The sequence below is a fragment of the Chelonoidis abingdonii genome, chromosome 8, assembly GCF_003597395.2.
Source record: "Chelonoidis abingdonii isolate Lonesome George chromosome 8, CheloAbing_2.0, whole genome shotgun sequence".
NCBI lineage: Eukaryota > Metazoa > Chordata > Testudines > Testudinidae > Chelonoidis > Chelonoidis abingdonii.
The window spans coordinates 104,458,958-104,471,367 of NC_133776.1; the positions used below are offsets into that span (position 1 = coordinate 104,458,958).

General features: G+C 43.6%; 1 protein-coding gene across 6 annotated transcripts in view; it reads right to left on the reverse strand.

Annotated features, from left to right (window-relative positions):
• Nucleotides 1–12,410, reverse strand: part of HTR2C (5-hydroxytryptamine receptor 2C) — a 431,888-nt gene that overhangs the window by 54,482 nt on the left and 364,996 nt on the right. The window lies entirely within an intron of this gene.

Genomic DNA, 12,410 nt, shown 5'->3' on the forward strand with positions numbered 1-12,410 from the left:
TCATGACGATGATGTTGCTTGTATCATGCATTCTCTTATCGATAACCCACCAGCAGCTCTTCACGGAGAAGCCTGGAGATTTCCACTCCCTCCCTGTGCGCCGCTCTCACCTCATCTTCCCTCTCTTGCAGTCTCAAGCCAACTAGGAAAACCCCAGACCTAACCCTAGAGAAGAAAGAGCAGTACGTGAAAATCACTAGTGTCGAAGGGCTGGGTAGGTATCCAGATGACAGGAGCAATCAGGATGGCGACTTCTGCTGATACGACATTCAACCCAAGGAAGCAAACACAGGACCACAGCAGGCTCTGAAGCTATAAGTACCCTGGGAGATCCCAGCCAGATTAGACACATTACATGATTTGACTGCAGCTATGGTTATGGGGAGCAGATTTAATGCAATCAAGTGCATCCTTTGTCAGGTTTCTTGTAATATTCTTGATTCTCTTTGGATTTTGGTGTGTGTACAGCACGAGGGGAACAGAACATAGGAATAGGGTATGAGACGTGACAAGAGAATTCTATCGAAACCAGAAATCACTGTGGTGAGGCTAAGATCTTTATTTCAAAGTGCATTGTATCACCTGTGAGTTACCCATTCTGCACTAGCCGCAAGGCCTGTCTGCACTGTGATAATCCAGTACTAGGAACTAAACAAAATCATTAAAAATTAACAGAAAGAGGCAAAAATATGGAGCTGATAACCTCACAGACAGAGTCATACATGAAATATCAGAGATATCAACATGGCCAGCATCACACCACCTTCCTGTAGAACACGTAGAAGCTAAAGGTTTGTATTTCACAATCTATAGATTTTCAGAGGTGTTTGGTACTAATGAAATGTGAGTGGCTTTAGCCATGGCGGGAAGCACACACAGCATAACTCTCCCCCCGCCCCCCCCAGCTACATTTATACTCCCCAGTCCTAATCAACCATATATCATTTCAGTTCCTTCAGTCCTGGTCCTTGGCTACCAGTTTTCCTGGACCATTTAGCCACCTACAGATGCAGATAGATGCCTACTGGGATTTTCTAAAATGCCTATGCAGGGTAGATCCCTGTGGAGTGGTTACGGAGTTCCTAGTTATCACAGAGGACCAGGATTTGGGGGGAACTTAAAACACAGAGGGGACTTCCTGGTCAGGGAGCTTTCTAGTTGCTGCGTAAGCCATGGCCCTTTGGGGTTGTAGCCTCACATTGCATGGTGTTAACCGTGGGATCTGAACCCAGAACTCCGGAGCCCATGATTTGAGTCTGGAAGACTGATCAGACCCCCTCAAGACTTGCTCTTTAGAATACAGTTTAGGACTATTAAAATTGAACTGATCAGGGAACATAGTAGTCAGTAGTTTTAAGGAATTTTAAGTTTATTTTGTGTTGAACACAAACACAATTGGTTTATAATTTAAGTTTTAATCATTTCTTATGAAGAAAGGGAGCTGTGGAGTGGTTAGAGAGTTCCTGGTTCTCCACAGTTACCAGACAGGACCATGCTGCATTGCAAGGGGAACTTGATAAACATGGACTTCCCCGTCAAGAAGCTGCCTAATTGCTCCATAAGGCATCACTCTTTTTATGTCCTCACAGTATGTAACTCCTATTGATTTCAATGGGAGTCAGACAACTAGGCTCTTCTGAAAATCCCACTAGGCACCTATGTGCATCTTTAGGCACCTAAATAGATTTCAAAACCTGCCTTTACCACCCAGTGCTTAATAGGAGGGCTACTTACTATTTGCTGTGACCTTGAACATGATTTAAAGCTTGGGCCCCAGATAGGAAAGCATTCGTATTACCTCATAGCACTACCAAGCTGCCAAATCCTCTGTACCAACAGATATTTCCCAGGTTAAACCCATTTGGCACGCAAAGCATAGGAACCAATGGACAATTCCAGCACCACACAGATGTAATAACATTCTGAATTAGGACAGGGGTTGCTCAATATATGTTTTAATAATCTGGGGAAAAAGAGTGAACAGTGAGGTGGCAAATTTTCCGATTAGCCAGAATTATTTAGGATATTCAACACTAGAGAAGACTGTGAGGAATTCCAGAGGGATCAAACAAAGCTAGGTGAATGTGTGGTATAGCCACAGATAAACTTCACTGGTGATAAATGCAAACTAATGCACGTTGCAAAGGATAATCTGAACTATTTCTACACATTGCTGGGTTCTAAACGAACTGCAACCACTCAGGAAAACGGTGTCACTGAAGACTGTTCAGGGTGTAGCAGTGGTTAAAAAAAACTGTCCAGATGCATATAGAATGGGATGGCAAAAAATACTGAAACTATTACAATTCCATTATATAAATGAATGATACAACAAACAGCAAAACTGTGTTCAGTTCTGGTCAAGGCATCCCAAAAATGATATAGCAGAAGCAGACAAGGTGTAGAGATGGATGACAAAAATTATTAGAGATCTTGACCAACTTCCACATAGGAAAGACTAAAAAGATGAGGACTCTTTTGCTTAAAGAGGAGATGATGAAGAGTGAACATCATAAATCACATAATGTCATGCATAGTACAAAGAAGGTAAACCAGGCACTTCTATTCACCCTTTCTTATTGCACAAGGATAAAGGGACATCCAATTAAATTGAAAAGCAGCACTAAAACTGAACTAAACTAAACTTAAAACTGATAAAAAGAAACAAACACATACTTACCTGTGGAACACCCTGCTACAAGATATAGTTAAAGCTAAGAATTTAGCAGGATTCATAAGAGGATTGGCCATTTATAAGCAACTGGATGTGGCGGTGATGGGAGCTACAGAAAACCCTGAGACAGATAGATAGATAATCCAAGGTATATAGATCCACATGGCACTAACTGATGGGGTTTCAGAGGAAACACCCCTCCAGGTAGGTTATTTCATTATTCCCTAACTGTTTAGTAGAGGGGATTCTAACAACTGTCAGAGGCAGGATAATGGACTACTACATGGCCCTAATCTGGTCTGGCAATAGATTAACTTTCCTCAGTCTCCTCATTGCTAAGACTTGGTTTGCTGTATTTGTCAGATGCTCCAGCCACTGCAACATGTAGGACGTTGGAGACTTTTCGTCTCTGACTTTTCTTGGCTCTTTCTCCAAGGCATTAATTATTCAGCCCTCTTAACATTGCTGTTTTATTCAACAGTGGAAGAGAACCATCTTCTCCCCTGGTTCCTGTGGTATCATTTCTAGAAGGGAGAAGCAAATGGAGGGAGTCCCTGTAGGAATCCGTGGCCTGTACTTCAGCTTCTAGAGCTGTCTCCACAGCGCCTCTTCTTTCTAAATGCAGAGCCAAATTCTTCCCTCAGATCGTTTATCTTATGGGTAGCTCAGTGTGTGAGCTGAGAGCACTGTGGCTCTGAGTGCTGGTGGGGAGCTGGGACTGGTACAGCATCACATTTGTTGCCTTGTAAATGCACCTTCATTTGCCCTAGTTACGCACGTGTGATTTTGGGGCTGGGGAGTGACTCATGGATGCTGAATGAGGCTTGCCCGTCTGACTGCTCCTATTTATTATGTGCTCCTGTTTTCTACAGCAGGAGTGGATGGGCTGCTGCTATTTTCCATTCTTCTACCACTGGTCTCTTCCCAGCCCATGCCCTGGAAGTATCGTGCCTTTTCCCTTCTGCTGCTCACTGCGGTTGTTTATTTAGGTCACACTGGAAGCTGTTACTCTCTCACCCCAATTTTTGCTTTATCAACTGAGGTAGCGTTTGAGCCTTGGGCAGCTGAATATTCACCTTGATTCTTATTATCACCTTCTTCTTCAGCTACTGGGGCTCTGTGCCCATGTTCACTCCGACTTTGCTTAGACCCTGTGAATTTAGTCTTTACTAGGGCTGTCTGAAGTAGCCTCATAATTAGCTATACCATTTCTGCGTGTTCACCCAAAACAGTAAATATTTTTCATTCTAATCTAGATGTTTTCACACAGAAAAAAAAGTAACCATACTTTCTGCAGCCATAAAATTGTCTCTTCACTACAAAAATCCATGTCTCCTGCGAAACTACCCATTTTTAAGGATTTCTACAATGATTCATAACTATGTGATTTTCACTATCAGATGCAGTGACAAAAATGGAAATTGTTCCCCAAATCACATTCACAGATGTTTATGACTGTATCAGGTAGTTCTGAATGTTTGTCTTCTACCTCTTGCATCATGTCACTGCCTTGTAAGGCATCACCTTAGCGGGAGTAGAGTTTACCTTTCTCGTGATGCTAACCGTGTTAATATTTAATACCTCACCAGGCTCCGGTGAGGAGTAATTAGTGAATGACTGTGCAGCACGATGAAAACACTAGGTGCTACATGTGATCAATAGTCATATCAAAATGCCTCATGCTTCCATCACACCCAGTGATGCCTCAGGATCCAGGCCTAGTGCTATTTTACTCCTATTTTGACTTGTCCTCACTCCAGAGCCATGATACCCAGCTGAGCCTGCAGACCCCACAACACTGCTCTCATTGCTGTATAATTGTCTCGTTGACATCCAGGTTTTGCTGTCTCTGAACTTCCATAGACCAGCCGTCTACCAGCTGGAGTAAGCATAGCTTGCTGGCTTGCAGGCGGCCATGTCACTGTTAATTTTTTTGAGACTCATTCTCTTTGACCTGTACTTGACACTCATGGCTGAACCCTCCAGCTCATTTCATTGTATTTAATTGTATATACACACCAAAGTGTTACTTTTTCCTACACCCTTCACACACACAATTCTGACCCGCACATTCAAGGCTGGCTGGCCACAGTTAATACTACATATAATGGATAGAGTAATTACTGTAAATTATCAGTGAATTCACATGGTGTATAGCCCCTGCTGTTTAGGCAGCATGTTGTTCTGTGCTGCCATTTCAGAAAATGTCAAGCGTCCTCAACGTCTGTGGTCCATGTTAGCACAGCTGGAAGATATTTGCATATGCAAAACGTGGAGACATCTAGGTAAGGTATTCCAGTTGTAATGTATTGCTTCTTTATTTAATGTGTCCCATCACTTGCCTTTTGGGGCTGTTTCCCTGGGGTGAAAAGGGGATTATGGGGCAGCACCTACCTTCTCAGGCATTACATTAGCTCTCTAGTGCCAAGTAACTCATTCAACAATAGCCAAGGCTAGTCTTTCCCGACCCTGTCTACCAGCAGGGTTTCCATCTTGAGTAGCCAGTGCCACAATAGAATGAGCGAGACAAGGTCAGGCAAAACTCGGTGGCTGAATGGGTTGCTTGATCCAAGAGCTGTTTCTAATTTCTTCTTTCTGCAGAGGAAACACACAGATAAATCTGCCACAAGTGCCAGGAGCATCTGTGTCACCATATAAATAATGATAATAATTACAGCTCATCATCATCATCTGGGTGCTCCAGCAGTTGGTGCTAACACACACTGCCTCTAATATTAGCCCTCCTGGACATCTCGTTTATATTGTCTCCTAAAACCCAAGGAAGAGCTCTAAAACGTGGATTCCTGTAGTCACAGTACAGAGTGCTGGTCACTGCTCTCAGGCCACCTGCTAGTAACAGTTGGTCCCCAATTGGTTTGGATTTATCAGAGCCAAAAGTATCTTTCCTTTCTCTTGGCATTTGTGACAACTTTCCCAGTTATTTATACTAGGAATAATTCCTGTGAGAGTTGGGTTAATTGTAGGGACAAGAATGCATTCAGATACACAACACTTCTTTCTTTCTTGTAATTACCAGACACGATAGTCACCTAGCCAGGTTATATTTTTCCCAAGCTAATGCTAGTCAATGAGGATCTCTGCCAATTATCAAAAGCCACAATGCACACAGAGCGGCCGATGCCCTCACAGTTTAGTTTGATGTCTATTAGCTACAAGATCACAAATTTGTCCATCAAGACTAAACAAAGTGTTAATTTCTCATCTACTTTCCCCCTTCTACATATTTATTAATTAGCAAACTAATTTATTTAGTCCTTTAGGAATTACATGCCACAGCAGACATTCTAGGCTGTCAAAGAGAACTTGTATTAGTCCAAGCCATTCAAGAGCTAATAGATAAATATGTCAGAGAACTGACTAATTGGCAAAAGGTCAGGCTTGATGCATTCTGCCACCACTTCGTTTGTAATCCATTTTTGATACTTACAACTTCATATTTTTTAGAAATAAAATCTAAGCAAAAGCCTTTGGAGAGTGTCTATTCAATTTCCCAGATATGCCTGAAGTAAAATGTGCTTAATCTACTTTGTTAGATCAAAATTGAGGAAATGGACCTACTCTGCAAACTAAAATGTATCACTGGCTCTGAGAGAGTTGATGTGGAAATCCATAAGTAACTTTAATTTCTCATCAACTGAATATCTTATTTCAGGTGTTGTTTGGGGTCCCTTCCCGATTACCTACATCAAAAATGATTTTACACATTTAGAACAGCTCTATTATCAGCTTTGAATGAACACATGGCTGTATTTGCAACATATGCCCCCTGTAAACCCTGCATAAGTAGAAAATGCACACTTCAGAGATTTACACATTACATAATTGAGGCTTGGCAATCGTGTCTTAAAGCAGCATAATGCTCCTAAGGTAGAACTACCCGGCAGTCCATGGACATGACTCCAAGTTACCACCAGTGGGAGCACTGCACAAGAATTGAATGTGCTGTATTATTAGAACCATAGCTAGCATATTTCCCGGCTCCCTAGTACGAGGCTATATGATACCATCTGCCACGTAGAACATAAAACCTACCCAAGTGTTTGTACGTTTATCCATTTCTTGTTCTCTAGCACCCTGAAAACAAGATAGATGACAACAAATTCCTGCTACTAATAGTCCCTCAAGGAGATTTCCCGAAATCCCAGACACCAGGAAGTCTGTGCTTTCATTGCAGGAAGTGGTGAGATCTTTTCTCCATCTTCCATGTACGTATGTAAGGTGGTGATGCCATGGTGACAACGACAGTGATGAGAACGTCCACACTTAGCTTTCCACTGTAAGTCCAATCTGACCTAACTTCCCAGCTTCCTCAGAAAAACTGGTTTACACCATAACGTTTGCCTGCATGTTCTCTCACGGGAAATGGTGGGCCTGCTTTGGTTTTTAAAAGCTACAATGCTGCATTCCCTTTTTTTCATTTTTGGGTATCACATCAATTGATACTTTGGTAGAAGTGTGGAAAGTAACTCCTCACCGTGGGCTTTAGCTCCACCCACTAGAATCAGGAGGCAAAAAAAGCCTGTTGGTCTGAATCAGAAAGATCAGAATCTTCCCAAAGTCTTGAATCAAGCTGTTAGCGGGAAGGACCGTGAGAGTGAGCTGGTGAAGGGACAGACGACAGGAGACATCATGGGCAGTGAGTGCTGCCCACTTCTCAGATGTCTGGAACGTCAGTACAAGCTTCGGGGCACTGAGGCTGCCAAGTCAAACAATGGCATGGAAGATGCTGAATGCAGAGGTCTAACATGTAACAGCCAAACGAGATCCCTAGTACAGCACTTCAGAAAATGGAGGGAAGACCGACCAACAGAACTGTGGGAACCTGGCTCAGAGGAAGCAACACCATATGTTAATGGTGTGGTTAACGCAAGAGAACCCGCCGCGTGGCCATAAGGACAGCTGTGGAAGGTGCATTGCTGAAGGTATTTAAATACTGCATATGCGGGGCACAGAATGTGTGGCTACTCAGTAGGGGCACACCGCATACTCCACAGGATGCCTGGCCAGCTCCACCACCAACAGTGCACAAGACCTAATGGTCAGAGTCAGTGGTACCATATGTGATGCTTAGGATACACTGTGATTACTACAGGTCATTGTTGCCACCGGACTTGGCACTACTATATCCAATCCTACCAAGCAGACCTATTTTCTTGTTTGTCTTTTGCTTCTACAAAATGGGCAGTCAAACCCTATGGCACCTCCCTTCAGGGCTAGAGGAGGTAAGGAGGTCTGAGAAGAGACACTGAGCACACATTGGTCCAAAGCCATGCATAGTAATGGTTAACTAGTAATTATGATTTGTCAAGACAAGCAAGAATGGGTGAATCCTTTTAGGAGGTCAGGTTCCCCCCGATGCCGGCTGAGGAGCTAAGCTAGATATTAGGAGGATGCTGGGTCATCCATGTAGAGTTGGTAAGAGGGTCTCTCCTATGGGAAGGATAAGACTTGCTACTGGTAAAGGAAGCAGTGTGCTTACCTATAGGAAGATGACCTTACAACTATTCTGGTGACATTTGTAGCCCCTGGGGTGAAGGAACAGCTGTCATCACCATTCCATTGGGACAAATATATTTTGATGCTGTAGCGGAACATGACCACCTGACAGAGCCTTGGTCCTGGCAGAGTAAATGGGAGTATTCACTGCTGCTGCCTGTCTGTTACAGCTATCCCCCTATTCCATTTTGTCTCTTACAGCTGTCCCCATACCCCATTTTGTTTTTGTTCTCCTCCTGTGGCCGCCCCTCCCTGGCTGTGAAGTTGTTTAGCAGGGCCACTGCCCTTCTCAAAGGGAGGGCCCCTTAAAGTTGTTTACCAAGAGCCATTGCCCTTCTCAAAGGGATGGCCACTTGTGCTAAGTGGGACCACTGCCCTGTTCAAAGGGTTAGTCCTGTTATCACCTTGTTAAACCTGGGCTCGGTGTAGGGTAGGCAATGTCCAGAGCTGCAAGACCTATTGTGTTTTTAAGATCCTGGGCATGAGTCATAGGCCTCATGTGCTTTTGAGTCACCTATTGCACAGGACTCTGCCCAGGCATGTCTCTGTGCTCACCTGCAGGTTTTCCCTGCCTCCTCTCCTCCCCTGTATCAAGAGGAGCCAATCAAAAGTACTGGTGGGAAACTGCCTAAGTTTGCCTTTAAAACCAGATATTTTCTGATCAGACCCTGGAGAAGGTCCTTGCTTTGACACCTGGTCTGATCAGCCAGGGGTCTTTGGGGGGCCATCTCTCCGCTCTTGTTTGTTTTTGAGTGTACCCCCATTTTTAAACGCCCCCCCCACGAAGAACGAATTGCTGCCTGAGAGATCTCCTGATTATTGAGACCGTACCTAGCCTTCTGATGTTCTTGCTGCTTCTGCCTTCGCTGCTACCTTGGGGGCTGGTAAGAATCCCTCTGTGAAACTCTCTATACTTTTATTTTATTATTTTAGCTGCTGGCTCTGTCTCCCCAGCACACAGACTCAAGCTAAACCTTGGTCTGTGTCTTAAAACCTCTCCTAAACTCCGCGGCACTTTGCTGCTAAAAATAAGTTTGTGCCGCTGCTAAGCTCTGCTCCTGTGGGCTTTGCCTGGGGGCTCTCTGCTTGCAGCTGTATCCACTGCTGCAGCCACCATCCCTGGGCACATACCACTCTGCCCTCTGTAACTTCCCCATAGCATGAGGTGCACCATAGGTTTTGTTTTTTAGTTTAATAAGTTATAGTTTGTTAAGATTATAGAGCTTGTAAGTTTCACCTGCCTTGTTCTTTGTTGCTCCCTATAGATTGTAAAGCTTGTAAGTTTCACCTGCCTTGTTATAGTTTGCTGTTCTGTTGCTCCCTATAGTTGCTTGTTATAGTTTTGCTTAGAATTGTGATATTTGTTGTTTTGCCTAGTTGTTGGTTAAGATAGATAAGGTTTTTGCTGCTTCTCCCTCTGTATAACTTTGTCTGTTTTTTCCCCCACTTCAATCCCCCCCCGTGTGCTTCTCCATGTCTCTCTGTTACAACTCCTTGCTGCCACCGAACTTCCCAAACCCCTTGCTGTTTCTCCCCCTGTATAACTTTGTCTGTTTTTCCCCCGCTCATATCTCCCCCCCGTGTGCTTAAAACCTCTCTCTAGCCCGTTGTCCTTACCTTGCAGGGCTTCAAAGTGTCTCGCTGCTTCCAGCCGCACTCTCCTTTCATCAGTTGCCACTAATTATTCACTCCCCCCCCCCCGGTTCCTTAACCCAGCTTTTAGGTACACTCTTGCTACCACAGCCTCACAAATTAAGTCAGTAATTTTCTACATTGCATAATTTCACTTATCACCCATATTGCTGATATACTTTGTATTTACATTAATACCATTGTGTTACATTGTATATAAGGCCACTAACCACTTAATACATTCTATCTAAGATTGTTAACCATTTTATATAGAAGCTACCATTTTATTTTGCATTTCTTTTTGGTACGTTTTGCATTCCACACTGTATCTAGAGTTGTTCCTATATAAAGTTGAGTTGCTTATTGACTGTACTGTATCCCATTGTGCTGAACCCCACTTACTGTACCCCACTGTTAGAACTCCCTACACTGTTCAATAAGAAGAACCCCCCCATCATTGTCTATTGTAAACACCCTATACACCCCATCCCATTGTATTTCATTGTTAAATTCCCACCACTTGCTTTTTCCTTTAATAAAGAAATTTATTGGCACCCCACCTGTGTGGTAATTGCTCCCCAAGATCCCATATACCTGCAGGCAGGGACACTGCCTAGCAGGTGGTCTTTCCCGGAAAAGGAGAGAGCTAGGGCAGGCCACTTTAAAGGGACAAGGAAGAAGTTTGGAAGGATGGAAGAGACAGAGTGACGGAGATCTAGAGAAGAAGAAATTCTGCAGAAACCAGCAGATGAAGCACAACAGGAAAGACCTGACAGCAGAGGTAGAGCATTGCTGCCCCTGGGACCAGGACGTCCTTCAGCACGATAGAGCTAACCCCAGAAACTCAGCTACAGTTACTATTAAAAGGAGAGCCTCCCTAGAGAGCCCAGAAAGACGGAGATTCAGCTATCCAAGGAGGGGTTCAGCCATGTGGACAGCCTGCAGCTCAGGAATGACCAATCAGATCCAATGGCCTGCCATCGAAGGGGTACTGTAGCCAACTGGATCTAGTCGTCTAATGATGAGAGTGGCCAAAACCAGTGAATGAATCACAGTGATAAACTATCACTGGGCATGGAGGGAGGGAGAGACCGAACCATGAAATTGAGCCTGGTGGAACAGACAGAGTTAAGATCTAATGATGTCACCAAGAACATGGACTTGAAATAAATCCTTGGGGCTGAGTTTCTTTTCAGGAAGTCAGGGTTGTGCAGAAGATGGACGTTCTTTGGCCAAGGCTGGCAAAAGGGGCAATTGGAGAGATTGGAACAGAACTACTGAGAAAATACATTCCAGCACCTTGTGCTTTTGCTTCCTTATGTTCTCACTTAACTGGCAAGTTAAAATATCACAGCTAAAATGTAGTACAGAGAATGGACAGCTTGCATCTGTTGTGGGAAAGGAAGAGCTGTTTAAAGGGAAAACGGTCGTGACTAGGAATAGTATCCTAGATCTAAACAAATATATAGTAAATAAGACTGTCTAGATCTGTATATATCTGCACTGGAGGGGATTGGATGAAGCCCCCTGCACCCTTTCTCCATTGAACACTGGTATTTCTGGGACAATAGAGACTGCACCCCAACTATGCTTGTTTTCATTTCGCAAAACCAAAACCTGGCTGACAACCCAAGAACAGGGCTGCACGGCCCATCTTGGATCCTATACACTGCAGGCAAACTTTCTCCAAGCCTGTGCAACTGTTTCATTAGCTTCACAAGTAGGTGAAATTCACCCCTTTGCAAGGGACCAACACAAAACGTATGCCCCAAATAAGCCCTATGAAGCTTAGCACTGTGTGATAACGCACTCAAAGTAAGTAGGAAGGTAGAGAGAAGAAATTTCATCCATAAATAATGCTGTATCACTCAATGAGAGTGATTTCCTCATACTTCCCAGCATAAAGTCCCATCTGATGCAGTCACTGAAACGAATATTTCTCCATTATTATTAGGCATCATTTTCTTTATTTATATAGTGCCACAGTTATATATGGCTCTTTACAGACAGATACCAGACAAGCTTCCTGCTGCTATGTTAAAACAGCAAACATCACCCCAGACAGGAGCAGGAGTGGGGTAGGGTAGAACAGAAGATTCACTGGAAAGGTAGGAGACTTCAAAAAACCTTTCGCCCAGTGTGATAAGTGCTGGTTTTCAAACGGTTGGCCAGCATAACAATTGTTTAATCACTCTTAAACTAATTCCTCTTCAGCCAAAGCTTCAGCCAGCTCATTGTAAAGATCTGTTCAATGGGCATGGAGGTCACAGAGGCAAACAAGTGGTTAGGTTGATTAAGAAAGGTCTAGTGAATTACCCACTTGATGAGTGAATATCCTCACTTGGAATGTTGTGCTCATTTTGGTGACCCTATTTTAAAAAGGATATCACAGAAATGGCAAAGCTCTGGAGAAGGGCAAATAAAATAAATCAGAAACCTGGAAAGCTTTAAAGAAGAAACATATGAGAGGAAATCTGACAGAGGCATATAAAATAATGCCTGTTCTAGAAGAAATCAATAGGACATTGCAACTGACCCAGGATGAACCACTCAATGAAATTAAAAGGCAACACATTTAAAACTGAGA